Source organism: Phyllobates terribilis, unplaced genomic scaffold (genome assembly GCF_046119375.1).
Source record: "Phyllobates terribilis strain yellow unplaced genomic scaffold, ASM4611937v1 Scaffold_3__8_contigs__length_932513732, whole genome shotgun sequence".
Classification (NCBI taxonomy): domain Eukaryota; kingdom Metazoa; phylum Chordata; class Amphibia; order Anura; family Dendrobatidae; genus Phyllobates; species Phyllobates terribilis.
The window spans coordinates 555255915-555273075 of record NW_027362763.1 but is presented as its reverse complement, the minus strand read 5'-3'; positions in this window follow the sequence as shown (position 1 = coordinate 555273075).

Sequence of the window (17161 nt, the reverse complement as noted above, 5' to 3'; positions counted from 1 at the left end):
GGTTATAAAAGGACTGCAGCCCCTGGAAACAACTGCTATCCAATGTTACCAGGGTGGGGCCACCCCAGTGCCTGCAGCGTCCACCTTTTCCCCGGTGGCTGCTGAAGCCAAAGTTCCAGCAACGTCCCCTAGTGAGCTGGACAGCCTGCGCTCTGAAGTGCGTCAGTTGAGCAAAACCCTGACCACTGTACTGAGTGCCCTGCAGCTGTGGACGGAGCCCGAGGAGGAAGGAAGGATCCTGCTAGCAGACAGCCCTGAGGATGTCCCCTGGATGAGAAGGAGGAGGAGGACAACGCCACCCCCTGGGAGGACCAGCGACCAACGCCGCCTGCCGAAGGACCATGTCTGCCACCGCTGCCACAAGACAGGTCACGCCGTCCGGAGCTGTCCTTTAAACGAGCAAACCCTGAGGCCGAAGGCCGACTCCCAGGAGTAGACCCCTCAGGCCCATCAAACTGGTATCGCAGGTTCGTGGGAGGAAGACCTTTCTTGTCCATCGTGCTGGACGGCATCGCGACACCCGCTCTGCTGGACACAGGATCTCAGGTAACCATCATGCCTGATGTCCTCTACAAAAGGTACTGATCCCTAGATGAACTTCACCCACCAGATCCAAATCTTTCCGTGCATGCCTCAAACGGCCTCCCCCTTAACCTAGTCGGGGTTAAGGATGTGGCAGTAAAGGTGGGAAGAGTGGAACTGAAGGACCAGGGACTAATTGTAGTAGAGACTAATCCTGATTATACAGACTTGTCTATGGTACTTGGCACAAATATTGTTAGTAACTGTTTGGGAGAAGTGGTGTTCTTGCTCCAACAGATAGCTGACACTGCCAGACCAGGGCAGAGGAGGGCGCTCCAGAAAGAGATCCGAGCCCTTATGTACGAGCAACAGGTAAAGCTAACAGTCGGTGAAATTGGTAATGTACGGGTGACAGACCCGGTACCCATTGTGATTTCCCCGATGAGTGAAATGCTGATTTGGTGTAGAGCAGCAATAGGTCTCAAAGGACGGAGCTACCAGGCGGTAGTAGAGCCCCTTAGCTCGGAGCATAGACCTACACTCTTGACTGCCAGAGGGGTAGTGGATGTACGCAATGGGAGGGTGCCCGTATGCCTCCTAAACTATGGGGAGGACGAGGTTAGATTACCACGCTACGCCACTGTTGCCGAACTGTACACAGTAAATAACAACTCCATACACACGGCGGAGTCTTTAACCTCACCAGACGAAGTAAAGGCTGATGACCCGGCAACCCAGGTGGAGGATTGGTGTCAACAGCTCCATGTTGGGACAGACACCACTCCTGCTCATCAGAAGCAGGGTGTACACCGGGTGGTCCAGGAATACGCGCAGGTATTCAGTAAGCACCCACTTGACTTTGGGAGGATTAAGGGGGTTCAACACCATATCCCCACAGGTGACCATCCACCCATCAAAGAACATTACAGGCCTATACCACCAGCACACTACCAGAAGGCGAAGGAGATGTTGCACGACATGAAGAAGGCAGGGGTAGTAAGGGATAGTTGTAGTCCCTGGGCTGGGCAGCTCCCCTAGTTCTAGTCAGGAAAAAGGACGGAGGCATGAGAATGTGTGTAGATTACAGACAAGTAAATCGCATTACACATAAAGATGCATACCCTTTACCACGTATAGAGGAATCCCTGGCTGCCTTGAAGTCTGCAAATTACTTCTCCACCCTTGACCTCACTAGTGGGTACTGGCAAGTGGCTGTTGCTGAGGAGGATCGGGAGAAGACGGCCTTCACCACCCCGATGGGACTCTGCGAGTTCAATATTATGCCGTTTGGACTCTGCAACGCCCCCGGAACGTTCCAGAGATTGATGGAGTGCTGCCTGGGACACCGCAACTTCGAGACTGTACTACTATACCTGAACGACGTGATAGTGTACTCCAAAACGTATGAGGACCACTTGAAGCACCTGCCGGAGGTATTTGAGTTGGGATGAAGCTGAAGCCCTCAAAGTGCCACCTGCTCAAGCGACAGGTACAGTACCTGGGGCACATCATTAGTCCAGAGGGAGTAGCACCAGACCTGGAGAAGGTCACTGCCATCCAGAAATGGCCGGAGCCGAAGAGCCTCAAGGAGGTACGTCAGTTCCTGGGACTAGTCGGGTATTACCGGAGGTTTGTGAAGGACTATACCAAGAAAGCGGTGCCTTTGGAAGATCTCCTGGTAGGACAGTCCGGGAGAGGCAGAAACCCCCCCGTTCCAGTGGGGTAAGGAGCAAGCTGAATCCTTCGAGGAGATGAAGGGGATCCTGACCGGCGAAGAGATCCTAGCCTACCCTGACTACAGCCAACCGTTCCTGCTGTACACTGATGCCAGCAACGAAGGATTAGGAGCTGTACTGAGTCAGAAGCAGAATGGCAAAGAGAAGGTGATCGCCTATGCATGCAGGAAGCTCCGCTCAACCGAGAGGAACCCAGAGAACTATACTAGCTTCAAGTTGGAGTTCCTGCCCTGGTCTGGGCCATCACCGAGCGGTTCAAGCACTATCTAGCCTCCAGTAAGTTCACTGCCTACACTGATAATAACCCCTTGACTCATCTAGAAACAGCCAAGTTAGGAGCCATGGAGCAACGATGGATGGCTCGGCTGTCAAACTACCAATTCACTATTAAGTACCGGGCGGGCCGCAAGAACGCCAACGTCGATGCCCTGTCCAGGATGCCTCACCAGTCAGACACTGAAGAAGAAGTGGATGACCTGGAGGAGATTGAGCTACCTGCCTTCCACCGTAATGGAGTGGTCCACGAGCAACGAGCCTCCAGGAGGCATCGCGGTAAGACGTTAAACCCCCCCTGCCTCACCACAGCTGGAAGGAGACCCAGGACAGCGACCCGGTTATCAGCCATATCAAAGAGCTGATAACCCAGGAAGGTTCCTCCCTGGAGAAGGACGAGTCTCTACAAGCCAAGCAGCTGTGGAATGAGAAGAGCCGGTTGTTCATCTATAGAGAGAAACTGTGCCGGAGGTACGTCAACCCTAAAACCCATGAGATGGTATGGCAGATAGTGGTGCCCAAAACAGACATCCAGATGGTGTTGGAGGCCTACCACGATCAACTGGGCACTTTGACTGGAAGAAGCTAGAAACCCTGCTGAAGTGTCGGTTTTATTGGGTAGGAATGCGCAGTTCCATTGAGAGGTGGTGCTGGATTTGTGGACCCTGTAGCCTCAGAAGAAAAGACTACAGCAGCCAGAAGGCACCCCTGCAACCCATCAAGACGACTCGTTCCTTGGAGATCGTGGCCCTGGATCATGTCAAGCTGTCACCCAGCAGGTCAGGATATTCCTATGCCCTGACCATGGTGGATCACTACTCTCGGTTCCTGTTGTTCGCCCCCCTCAAGGATCTGACTGCAGAAACTGCGGCGAAGACGTTCCAGGTGTACTTCTGCAGGCCCCATGGATACCCGGAGCAGGTGCTGACAGATCAAGGCTCAGCCTTTGAAGCCGAATTGTTCAAGGAGTTCTGCCATCTGTACGGGTGTAAAAAGATCCAGAATACACCGTACCACCCCCAAACCAACGGTCTCTGTGAAAAGATGAATAACATCGTCTTAGACCTCGTGAAGACCTTACCACTAGAGGAGAGAAATCAGTGGCCAGACCTACTACCTGACCTGGTAGATCTGTACAACCACATACCTGTGAGTTCCACCAATTGTACTCCAGCATATCTCATGCGAGCAAGACCCGGGAAGTTGCCCATGGACCTGGAGCTTGGTGTAGTAGAACCAGAAGCAGATATGTCCACTGAGGACTGGGACACGACCAGACAGGAGCAGTGCAGAAGAGTAAAGGCCTGTGTCGAAGACAGTCTCACTCGGGTAAGGGACAAGCAGGAAGCCCACTACAATAAAAGTGCGCCCGCAGAACCCTTCACACCAGGCAAAGTGGTGTTAAAGAGGAAAAGGAGAAACCACAAACTTGATGACCAGTGGGAGAGAGAACCCTACACTGTGTTAAATTCAAGATTTGATAACAGGAAGACCTGTTTGATTAGCAAAGATGGAGGAATGATGACTGCAACGGTATCTAGAGACCATCTGAAGTTGTGTCCAGACCAGCTAAAGCCCCAAGAAGAAGTGCCTCTCACCGTACCGGAGGAGCCTAAAGAAGCAGTACTCCATACTGACTTAGGAGATTTCCCGGCAGATTGGCCTCAACTAGGAGGAGCAGTAATAATACCTGTGATCCACTTCTTTCAACAGCCAGAAGACCCTCCACAGCAAGTAGAACCTGTAAGTGCTTCAGAAGAGCCTGCTCAAGAAGAATCCCCGGAAGAAGGATCCCCGGTTGGAGCAGAGCAAGAAGGCCCAGCCAATGGTATACTTGCCAGTCCCGTAGAGAGGTTAAGGCAACCCTGCAGTCCCCCAACACTTAGAACTGACAGAATGGGAGGTAGTGCAAACACTAGTGCCTCACGCATTCCAGTACCACGTAGGTCGACACGTAGCACACGAGGTCAGACTCCTGTCAGATACAGAGAAAAGAGAAGGAAACTCTGACAGTGTAGATAGTTGCCCCTGGGGCATTATATTGTGTATTTTCATGTATGAATTTCTTAACTTGTGTTTTGCTTTATAATGGACAATTTAAGTGATATGGACACTTCCCTTGTTATCTCTAGTTACCTGTAAGGGTACATAAAGAACTTTGTGGCTGAGGACTATGTGCAGCCCAAAAACTGTTTGCTGTAAATAATTGCACTCCCTGGAGTGCCCCTTTAGGTGACCTCAGAACAAAAACCTGTCTGGTGTGGCACTAACGGAGGTCCAACTCAGGATCGCCATGCCTTGCAGCCACCCCAGGGCCTACGTGGAGGGTTTGCTTTGGACAGGTCCCTCAAGCTACCAAGTACTTTAACCTGTGAGAAGGACACCCTGTTAGGGAACCTCACCGGAAGAGACTTGAATTCTGAGGTTGCTTATTGTATTGTACATATCTATTTATTATCTCTAATGTTTTATATGTAACGTTCAAGCAAAGTGCCTCCCATAAAGGGAAGAGTTATTGTTGTCATCTGTTATAAAAATGACTTCAGTCCGGGAGTACTGAGCTTTGCTAGGGGGAATGTGGCGCCCTGCTACGCATTGGTGCCACAGATCCCAGAGGGGTGCATGGACGGATTCCTCCACAAGAGGCCCTCATAGCATTCACACATCTCCACCTTCTACCTCAGACAAGCAGAGGGAGCCCGGATAGGGATATAAAAAGGGAAGGTGGAGCTAGGCAGTTAGTCTAGTCTGCTGCAGCCAGAGAGGTTGTCAGGTCAGTTCAGACTCAGTGAGCTCAGATTATTGAGCCTAGGGCGTGCCGACGCCAAAAGAACGGTGAAGCGCAGTGTGCCTGCTGCAGTGTGAAGCCTAGTGAGGGCCCCGAGCGTGGCCGAAGGCAAGTGGAAAGATAGCAACATAGGGGACAGAGGAGTTTAACCAGCTCACCCCAAAACCATTTACCTGACACCGGGTCCGTGCCTACTGGGGGCCTATATCCCCAGCAGGAATAACCGGAACCCCTGGCAAACTATATGTCCCAGGAACACCAAAAAGCTGACTGTTATACCAGGGTCAGGAATCACGGAGGCCCAAGAGACCAGGGAGTGTGATCTCCAACAGAAGGCCCTACCACCAGGTCAGTAGGTGCAAGACAGAGACCAAGTTAGGCCTAGCTCCAGGCAGGTCAAAAACTTATCAAAGAAAGACAAGAAACAGGAGGCCCCACACCCGCTCACTGGGGAGAGTCCTGATATGCACCCTTCACCCTGAAACACCACCAGTAAAGGTACTGAAGTGAACTGTCGTGTGTGTGCCTATTCTTCCTCTGACCAAGCTGGGTCCCCCTCTGTCCTGCATCCCTACACTTACGCTGCCCTGAGGCCCCGCTCCACCTGTGGGGAGCCGCACCAACTAAGCTGCCTGAACACCGGCCTCAGAGGACTGTTGCAGCACTGGTGATCCTCACCAGACACCACAGGTCACGTCACGAACTTTCCCAATCCTATATAATTTCCCCCTTCCTTTTTAAGAGTGACCCCAGGGTATGGGCCCGGGAGCCGGCCACCACGGCATCCCCAAAACCAACAACAAGGCCCGGGCGCCGAGTCGTCCCCATCCCCTGGGCGCGTCACACACACTTCTCTGTGGCTTCTGTGGACCGTAGGCCCTGAACGTTAAGGAAATATCTGTTTCAGAGTTTCTGACTGAGGCTTCTTTGCTGCTGGACAGACCATGCCCCCGGTACCTTCTGAACCATCAACTGCTATGCTGTCGCATCTCTCTCACTCTCACTAGAACTTCCTGCAATCAGCAGTAAGTGTCTCAGTTCTTCACTGAACCTGCTCCTCCCACACTGGAGCAGCTCCTAAACCCCTCAACTCTTTTCTAACTTACAACTACATCTTCTCTAAGCTATAGTACTCACTTCTGCACTACTAATCTAATACTCTACCTGCACTAAACTATACTGACCCTGTAACTGACACATCAGACAGTTGGTCATAACACATACTCATATATAAAACAGGGTATAACATTATGTGCATACAGAGGGAGAAGGCGCATGACCGGCCTGGTCACCCTCTTACACTTAATACCTCCCCAAGCTTTATCCATGCATAGTGGAGTGGATTGCCCAGGAAAGCAGGCTGAGCAACATACACATATATAGGATGAGGGGAGCTGCATCTACAAACTTTATTATATTACTGCAAAGTTGCAAAATGTTTGTAAAAACAAGCTACTTTGCAATTTAACCCTTTTTAAATATTCTTTATATTCTCAAGAACGAAAGGATTTTTAATTCTGCAGTTTACAGCTCGTTGCCTAGGTTACTCGCCACCCGGGTAACAGTCAAACAGACCGAGATCAGACCGCAGTGCACGGATTGGCCAGCGGTTGCCTGACCTAAGCATGACAGCTTCATGTATTTCTATGAAGCTGTCACGTTCGGGTCGGGAGAACTTTCGGCCAGTCTGTGCTCTGCGTTTATGACGCACCCCCTGGGCCGTGGGGTACTTGGTAGCCAGGCCGGTTGATGCTGGGAGATGTCACAGTGGCAGCGACCCGCTCCGTGACCCAGGGCGGTCAATAAAAGGGGGGGGGGATAGAGTTTTTATATAATGTTCGTGACGACACCTGTGGTATGTGGCTATATGAGGTCGCCACTGCGGTGCAGATCCTCTGGAGCTGATGATGACGCAGCAGAGTTGGTTCAGCTCTCCAAAGGCAGAGCTTAGCTCCAGGGCAGGAAGTGGTGATGTTATAGAGGTAGATGTTGCTGAGCAGTGTAGTGCAGGTGATGGCGCAGATAATAATTCTAGGACACAGTGGGGATGCAGTCTTCAAGGTTTACTCACAGTTGTTGAACTCCAGTTTACCAGCACCAGGGTAACCTCCCACGCCGTCCTGTGTTTACCAAGGCAGGGGTTGAGAAAACACCCAGGTGTTTTAGGAGTACATAACGGGACCCCAGTCTGTGTGCCTTCCTCGGTCGTCTTCCTGCGCTGGCTCTCACCCTCCTGCCCTTCGCCTCGCAACTATTGTCCCAAGTAAGTAACCTTGGATTTTGGCGGGCAACCTGCAGTCCCCTGAATCTTATGTGGCTACCTTTTCAGCGATATAGTTGCGGTTGTGAGCAGCTGCACCCTGAAAGTACAGAAGCCCCCGGTTTCTAGCTGAGCCTTGTAGTTCTCCAATAGTTAGGGGTTTGTCCCCTTTGCAGCTTGATTCCTGCAGCTTCGGGCGCACGAGTGGCTTCCGCACTCGCCATGCCCCTGGGATCCCCTCACTCCTGGAGCCTTCCTCTTCTCCCTTCCTCTTCAGCCAGTCCTCCTGGGCCTCTCTGTTTAGGCCCTCTTCTCTGAGCAGAGAAGGTTCCACCCTCCAGCTAGGGACCAGGAACTGTGCTCTCCCTTAGGAGCAATCTCACCCTTCCCTCTGAAATGGAGTGTAATTGATGCGGATATGTGGGTCCTGGGTAGTACTCCTTCCTTACCTGAGAGTGGGATACCACACCTCTCGGTGAGATACAGTACCTATGTGGCGACTGAACCCGCAGGGGCGCCACACGTTTCGATCTCTGTTCCATTTATACGGCCGTCTGACTGCGTCCTAAGAGTGACCAGTTACTTAGATAAGGAGTGCGAGCTTGAAAGGAGGCTCTATGTTTTAAGGCCTGCTCACACTGCCCTAAAGCTGGTTGGATCTGGAGAGTTGCAGTCCTCCTTCACTACTCCCATGTTGCAGAGGCAAATCTGCCTCTGCTAGAGTCCTGGGAGAGCACTCAGATTAGACCAGCAATGCGACCATCCAGGTCTGAACTGTAAATCTTCAGGAGCACACCTCCCTCCGACAGCCAGGAAGTCGGGAGTCAGGGGAGCGGTGCATTCCAGAAGATACAACTTCAGAAAACCTTTTTAATGCAACGTTCACATGGTGCGTTTTTGCTGCATTTTTTTTAATGCTCATTAAAAGCTGCTTTTTACAGTACCAGCAAAAGCGATGAGATGTCAGAAATCTCATGCACACACTTGCTTTTTTTTCTGTACTCAATTGGAAAACTGCTGCTGTTTTGAAATCTGCAGCATGTCCTTTTTTTCAGTGTTTGTTCACCATAGAAAGCAAAAACACTGGAAAAAAACAACCCTGCATGTTTGTTGCATCCTTTGCATACTTAACGTGTGCACACAGCCTAAGGCCGGGGGCACACGAGCATATAACACAGCCGAGTGCTATATGATAAAACATCTCATAGCACTCGGACCACTGTTATTCTTTGGGGCTCCTCAGATCTGCAATTATTTTCTCATGCCGACTCAGTATGAAAGAACTACCACAGCATGCTGCCAGTGCATCTGAGAATCGGTTTGCACTTACCCATACAAGTTTATGGGTGCGAAATATCAATGTCAACCGAGTGTAGTGCAATTGTGGCACCCCGGGGGTCTGGTTGCCACAGTGGTAGAAATACCATGTCTGAGAGTGAGCATGGGTTTTCCTGGTCAGGAGCACATTTGCATGCAACGCCTCCTGCCCCAGTCCTGGGAGGGGAGGAACCTACCCTTTATAAACTGGAAGGAACCAAAGGCCCCAAGTCACCAGCCATACGGGTGAGCACCACACGGTACACTCAGGAACGTGGGCTACTACACGACTACAGCAGGGTAGCCAGGAAGAGTGCAGTCAGACGGGAAGGCCTATATCTCCCCCTGGCCAGGGGGACTCTTATTCGCTCACAGACTGACCAGGCCTCTAATGTTAGCCAGTACTCCCGGCAGGGTCTCCTTCATTACAAACAGTAAAGACCCTGAACTGCACTGCACGGACTCTGAGTCATTTCTGCTGCGCCCACGCACCACAACCCTCACCATCTATAGACACTGCCCTGAGGCTATACTCCTCCCGTGGGGAGTTATACTACCCTCTGCTGCGCACACAATATCAGCCTCAGCGGTCTGCCCCGCAGCGGCGGTTCTCAGTGACCGCAATCCACGGGTGGCGTAGTCGGACATTTAAACATTACAAAACCAAAGGAACAGATCCGCCACTGGTTTGACCACCCTGAGCCACGGGACCGGGTCGCTGCCACGGAGACTACAACCCCCAGCATTACACAGAGACCCGGCTCCGGGTATTCCCCTACACACATGGCCCAGGGGACGCGTCACTATTACCGCGGATGCCGGCAATGGAGGAGATGGAGAAATTACTTTCCCTGTCTCCCCCGCAGCTGTGCTGTGATTCTCTCATGCGAGAGGATGAGAGCACAGCAGCATGACACTCGGCTCACACTCAACAACCAAAGGGGAGGGGAAGCGAACAGCCCCCAAACAGACCAAGACAACATGGTTATAAATATACAAACATATTTTATTGATTAAAAAGAACATACAAAATAGAGGTGAATGGATAGCATACAAGGGGATACACAAGTGGACATCCCTGGAGAACACAGCCAAAGTATTATATACACGGTACAATATTGTGTATAATAGTATATAGAGGAAATCTGGTATTAATTATAATAAGGACCTAATCCTGTCTAGATTCCTCATATATACCAGCATCAAAAAATACAACTAGCAGTCACTAAATCTATGTATATACATTCCAGTGTCTACCCATATCAGGAATAGAGAATGCCAAGAGTTTGCAAAACAGTCATCAAAGCAAAAGGTGTCTACTTTGAAGAACCTAGAATATAAGACATATTTTCAATTGTTTCACACTTTTTTGTTAAGTATATAATTCCACATGTGTTAATTCATAGTTTTGATGCCTTCAGTGTGAATGTACAATTTTCATAGTCATGAAAATACAGAAAAATCTTTAAATGAGAAGGTGTGTCCAAACTTTTGGTCTGTACTGTATATGTGTGTGTATATATATATATATATATATATATATATATATATATATACACAAACATATACAGTACAGACCATATTTGTGACGCCACCTGTGGTATGCGGCTAAAGGGAGCCACTGCTGCGGAGCAGGTCCTCTGGAGCTGATGTTAGTGCAGCAAAGCTGGTGTGGCTCTCCATAGGTAGAGCTTAGCTCCAGGACAGTGTAGATGATATAGGTGATGCTGGGCATTGTAGTGCAGGGGTGATGGCGCAGATAATAATCACAGAGACAGTGCAGTCTTCCGAGTTTACTCACACTTGTTAAGTTCCTCAGGTTGCACTGTCCAGCTTACAGCCTCCCATGTCGCGCTGCGTTCACCATGCAGGGGTTCAGCAATCCCTCAGGTAATTCAAGAGTGCCTGACAGGACCCCTTTCTATGTGCCTTCCTCAGTCGTCTTCCTGCGCTGGCTCTCGCCCTCCTGCCCTGCGCCTCACAATCAGTGTCCCAAGGCGTTAGCCTCGGGTCTTCTCGGGCGACCTGCAGTCCCCTGGACCCTCTGCGGCCACCTTTTCGGCGATGTAATTTTGGTTGTGGCCACTGCACTTTGCAAGTACAGCAGCCTCCGGTTTCTAGCTGAGCCTTGTAGTTCGCCACTAGTTTAGGGGCCGGTCCCCTCTGCGGCTTGATCCTTCCACACCAGGTAGATTCGGGTGTACGGGTGGCCTCTAGCACTGCCCCTAGGATCCCTTCGTTCCTCTTGGAGCCTTCCTTCCTGCTCCTCTCCTCTTTTCTCCTTCTCCGGGGCCTCTCACTAGGCCCGCCTTCGGAGCAGAGCTCCTGCAGAGCCTCTGCTCCCCTCACTTTCCTCCTCCAACTGAACACTCTCTCAAGATGGCTTCCCATTTTATACAGCTACTGAAGTGCTCCCCTGATCTATGTCCTCCACCCACACCCACTACATGGTTCCCCTCCAGTCCAGCCAGGGACCAGGGACTGTGCTCTCCCTTAGGAGCAATCTCGCCCTGCCCTACTGAAGTGGATGTGTTGGATGCAGGTGTTAGGGTCCCGGGCAGCACTATATCCTTACCTGAGAGTGAGATACCACACCTCTGGGTGAGATGCAGTACCTCTGTGGCGACTGAACCGGCAGGGGCGCCACAGAAGACCTGTACGATAACCCATATAATAAACATTATTGGACGGAATACAAAACCTGCCAAAAAAAGATGATGAATCTTCTCCCGCAAAGAACAATGCCCTTCATACTCACATTTTTTCTATGTGCGGCCCATTTACCCGGCTGAGTTTGAGACCACTGCAGCTAGTGTAGCCCGGCCTAAGTCTCCTGTTTTATACACCAGGTTACGGAGTAATCTGCAGATTGTATTAAGGCCATGTGCTATTCAGTTGTGGGGTGCTGGTTCTCAGCTCTGGTACACTGCAGTGCACTCTGCCAGAACACTGTACCGCTTTGCCTGTAAGGAATTCACCATCATGGGAGATCCTGTACGGAGCTGCAGTTTATGAAGCTCACTGTAAGCTGCTGCCTTCTGCTGATCTCACATCATTGTGCTTTAAGCTAAGTGCCCACAATGCAGAAATTCTGTCGATTTTTCCTGAGCGTTTCTGCATCTCTCTGGCAGAAAAAATGCATGCGGATTGTACATGCGGATTGTACATGCGTTTTTTCTGCCAGGTAGAAGCATAAGTGAAGCATTTCTCACATGCAATTTCTCATGCGGGTTGTCAAGCGCTTTTCCAAGCGATTTTAGCATAACTTGGAAAAGTTCTTGACAACTTGGTCACACTATATAAATCTATGCACCCTGAATGGATTTATATAGTGTGACCAAGTTACGATGCTGCAAATGCAGCATCAATAGTGAAAAAAAAAAAAAACATTATACTCACCTTCTGATGGCCCCCGGTCTCCTCAGCGATGCATCAGGTATCTTCGGCGGCTCCTGGTGCTCTAAAAAGGACCTTCCATGACATCATTTAGTCATGTGACATCATCTGACCACTGACGTCAGCGGTCGCGTGGCCGTCACATAACTAAATGACGTCACGTAAGGTCCTTGCAGACCACCGCAGGAAGCCAAGGAGACAGCAGCGCCGCTCAGAGGAGACCAGGGGGCGCCGGTAAGGTGAGTATAAGGGTTTTTTTTATTTTAATTCTTTTTTAACTACAGGTACTATGGTACCCGGGTCTGGAGGAGAATCTCCTCTTCTCCAGACCCGGGTACCATCCGCGCATTGAACCGCATAATGTCCGCAAGTGCACGTGTAGTCATGCGGATATTATGCAAGTCAATGACGGCTAAAACACCGCGATTCCGCAAAATTAATGGTGGTGCTGAGATTTTTCCGCAGAAATTTGCGCAGCATGTGCACAGCACATGCGGATTATCATTGGGGAACATTGTAGACCTTCTACCAAGCGGTTTTTAACCCCTTTACCCCCGAGGGTGGTTTGCACGTTAATGACCGGGCCAATTTTTACAATTTTGACCACTGTCACTTTATGAGGTAATTACTCTGAAATGCTTCAACGGATCCCCCTGATTCAGAGATTGTTTTTTCGTGACATATTGTACTTCATGATAGTGGTAAAATTTCTTCGATATCACTTGCGTTTATTTGTGAAAAAAAGCGGAAATTTGGTGAAAATTTTTAAAATTTTGCAATTTTCAAAATTTGAATTTTTATGCCCTTAAATCAGAGAGAGATGTCACACAAAATAGTTAATAAATAACATTTCCCACATGTCTACTTTATATCAGCACAATTTTGAAACCAAAATTTCTTTTTATTAGGGAGCTATAAGGGTTAAAAGATGACTAGCGATTTCTAATTTTTCCAACAAAATTTACAAAACCATTTTTTTAGGGACCACATCACATTTGAAGTCACTTTGAGGGGTCTTTATGACATAAAATACCAAAAAGTGACACCGCTATAAAAACTGCACCCCTCAAGGTGCTCAAAACCACAGTCAAGAACTTTATTAACCCTTCAGGTGCTTCACAGGAATTTTTAGAATGTGGAAGAAAAAAATTAACATTTAACTTTTTTCACAAAAATGTTACTCTAGACCCATTTTTTTTTATTTTTGCAGGGGTAACAAGAAAAAATGGACCCCAAAATTTGTTGTGCAATTTCCCCTGAGCACGCATATACCCCATACGTGGGGAAAAAACACTGTTAGGGCACACGGAAGAGCTCGGAAGAGAAGGAGCGCCATTTGACTTTTTGAATGTAAAATTTGCTTGAATAATTAGCGGACGCCATGTTGCATTTGGAGAGTCCCTGATGTGCTTAAACAGTGGAAACCCCCCACAAGTGACACCATTTTGAAAACTAGACCCCTCAGGAAACTTATGTAGATGTGTGGTGAGCACCTTGAACTCCCAGGTGCTTCACAGAAGTTTAGAACATTGAGCCGTAAAAATAAAATTTGCACATTTTTCCCACAAAAATGTTTTTCAACCCCCAATGTTGCATTTTCATAAGGGTAACAGGAGAAATTGCACCATGCAGTTTGTTGTGCAATTTCTCCTGAGCAAGCAGATACCCCATATGTGAGGGAAAACCACTGTTTGGGCACACGGCAAGGTTCAGAAGAGAAGGAGCGCCATTTGACTTTTTGAATGTAAAATTTACTTGAATACTTAGCGGATATGCCCCTGATGTGCCTAAACAGTGGAAAAACCCCACAAATGACACCATTTTGGAAACTAGACCCCTCAGGGAACTTATCTAGATGTGTGGTGAGCAACCTGAACCCCCAAGAGCTTTGCAGAAGTTTATAACATGGAGCCGTGAAAATAAAAAAATCTAACTTTTTCCACAAAAATAATGTTTTAGCCCCAATTTTTTTTTTATTTTCACAAGGGTAGGAGGAGAAAATGGACCCCAAAAACTGTTGTTCAATTTCTCTTAAGTACGTCAATACCCCATATGTTGGGAAAATAGAGTGTTTGGGTGCACGGCAGAGTTCAGAAGGGAAGGAGCATTGTGTGACTTTTTGAACGCAGAATTGGCTGGAATTGAGAGCAAACGCCATGTCGCGTTTGGAGAGCCCCTGATGTGCCTAAACAGTGGAAACCCCCCCACAAGTGAACCCATTTTGGAAACTACACCCCTAAAAGATTTTATCAAGGGGTATAGTGAACATTTTGAATCCAGAGGTACGACACAGAATTTGATAACATTAGGTCATCATATTGAATAAGTTGTCATTAGTCTTGAGCGCAAGTGCTCGCTACTTGAGCTTGCATCGGGTACTCAGGTATGCACCATGTATCGCGGGTGCTCGAGTGACATACTCGAGTCCCCACCCACATGTTTCACGGTTATTAGACACCCAAAAAAAACATGCGGGGATCGCTCGTGCATGGCAGGCAATCCCCGCAAGGTTTTTTTGGCCACGAAGCATATGGGGCAGAGACTCGAGCATGTCACTCGAGCACCCGCGATACTCGGTGCATTCCTGAGCACCCGATGCAAACTCAAGTAGCGAGCACTTGCGTGCAACACTAGTCGCCATATCGTCATCATTTTTTTTACTTTTGAAAAAAATCCTAACCCTAACCCTAGAGTTTATTTTTTGTGCCGTTCCTCGTGCGGTATAAGTGATTAGACGACTTTATTCTTCGGGTCGGTGTGATTACAGCGATACCAGAATCATATCGGGTTTTTATGATTGACAGCTGTCACACACTAAAATATGCATTTTTTTTGCAAAATCTAGTTTTTGCATCGCCATATTTTGAGAGCTATAATTTTTCCATATTTTGGCCTACAGAGTCATATGATGGACTGTTTTTTGCAGGATGACTTGACAATTTTATTGGTGTCATTTTCAGGCACTTGACATTTTTTGATAGCTTTCTATTCTGATTTTTGGGTGGCAGAATAAACAAAAACCAGCAATTCCAGAATTGTTTTATGTTTTGTTTTTTTTATGCTGCTCCGCGTGTGGTAAAATTGATAAGGCAGCTTTATTCTTTGGGTCAGTACGTTTACAGCGTTACCACATTTATATCATTTTTCTATGTTTTGGCGCTTTTACACAATAAAAGCTATTTTATAGAAAAAAATATTTTTTTGCATCGCTTTATTCTGAGAGCTATAACTTTTTTTATTTTTCGGCTGATGGAGCTGTATGGTGGCTTGTTTTTTGTGGGACAAGATGATGTTTTCAGCGGTACCATTTTTATTTATATTCGTCTTTTTGATCGCGTGTTATTTAATTTTTTGTTTGGCGGTATGATGATAAAGCATTGTTTTTTTTGCTTCGTATTTTATTTTTTTACCGTGTTCACTAAAGGGGTTAACAAGTGGGACAGTTTTATAGGTCAGGTCGTTCCAGATGCGGCGATACCAAATGTGTACTTTTATTGTTTTTTTTGTTTCTTTTTTCATAATAATATTTATTGATGGGTACATTATATTTTTATTTTTGGTGGATGATTATTATTTTTTTTATATTTTTACAATTTTTTATTTTTTTTTAACACTTTTTGGACTTTTATTTTGTGTCCCACTCTGGGACTTTCACTTTTTTTATTCTGATCGCCTGTATAGCACCGGAATGCAGCACCATCCCTGTGCTATACAGGCAGTCAGTGCTGCACAGAGAGAAGATTCTTTGGTCATGCACTGCGCATGACCAAAGAATCTTCCTGCTGTCTGGTGACCTGGATGTTGTTATGACGACATCGGGTCGTCATGGCAACATCCAGGAAGCCGCGGCAGACAGCGCTGGAGGCCGGAAGAGGAGGTAAGTATTGCGATCACCTCCCCTTGCCACCGCAATGCTGCGATCCACGTCGATCACAGCATTGATGGGGTTAATGTGCAGGGAGCAGTGCTTAGGTGTTTTTTTTCTGCTCCCATTATCCTAGGCGCATGCCACACATTTTCTTTCAGGTTTATGTTCGTGGTGCCAGTTTAGCTTACTACAATTATAACTTTACATTGTGGCATCCCGTTCCCACCATCTTTATCCTGCCACTGTACCTCCATGTTCTGTAAGGCCAACGACGCCTCCTTTCTCCATCTATATCCACCCAATACATCTCTGGCTGTGCTAATATATTCTATTCCCATGACATCCCCTTGCACCAGGTTCACCTTTCCATATGTGATGTGCTGGAGGCTCCTGACATGGTGCACGGTGTGGAGCTACTGCGGGGTAAGTACAGTGACTATAGAATATGACCGTCCTCTACTTGATCTGTGATATGCGGGGACATCAGAGGAGGAGACTACACTGGGGTAAAGAGCAGTCACTGATGATATTAGCCCTATCTCGTGTACAACATGTGATTGATGATCTGGTGCATATTGGGGCAGTGACATTAGTTTGGGAAAGCCATATGACAGATGGCCAGAACATCACTGTCATGATGGGAAAGAATCGGCAGTGAGATCACGTGACCCAACTCCCCGGAAAACAAAAATAGGATTAATTCTTAATTCCTTGGCCATTTGTAACATTCACTTCAAAACTCCAAAATTAAAATAATAGTCTCAGCAGAGAGAGTAGCATGTAAAGAAGACACAGACACAACGAATAGAGTTTATTCATCTTTATTCTTATCTATTATCAAATTTAGTTTAATTTAATCATCCAGTGACATTTATAGGATTTACTGCATAAAACGGATGTGAACCAGAGGAAGGCAAAACAACCCCATGTGTGGGGAAAAATTCCTTCCTGACCCCAAGTACTGGCGACCGGCTAATCCCTGGTTCACTGCAGTGTCAGCT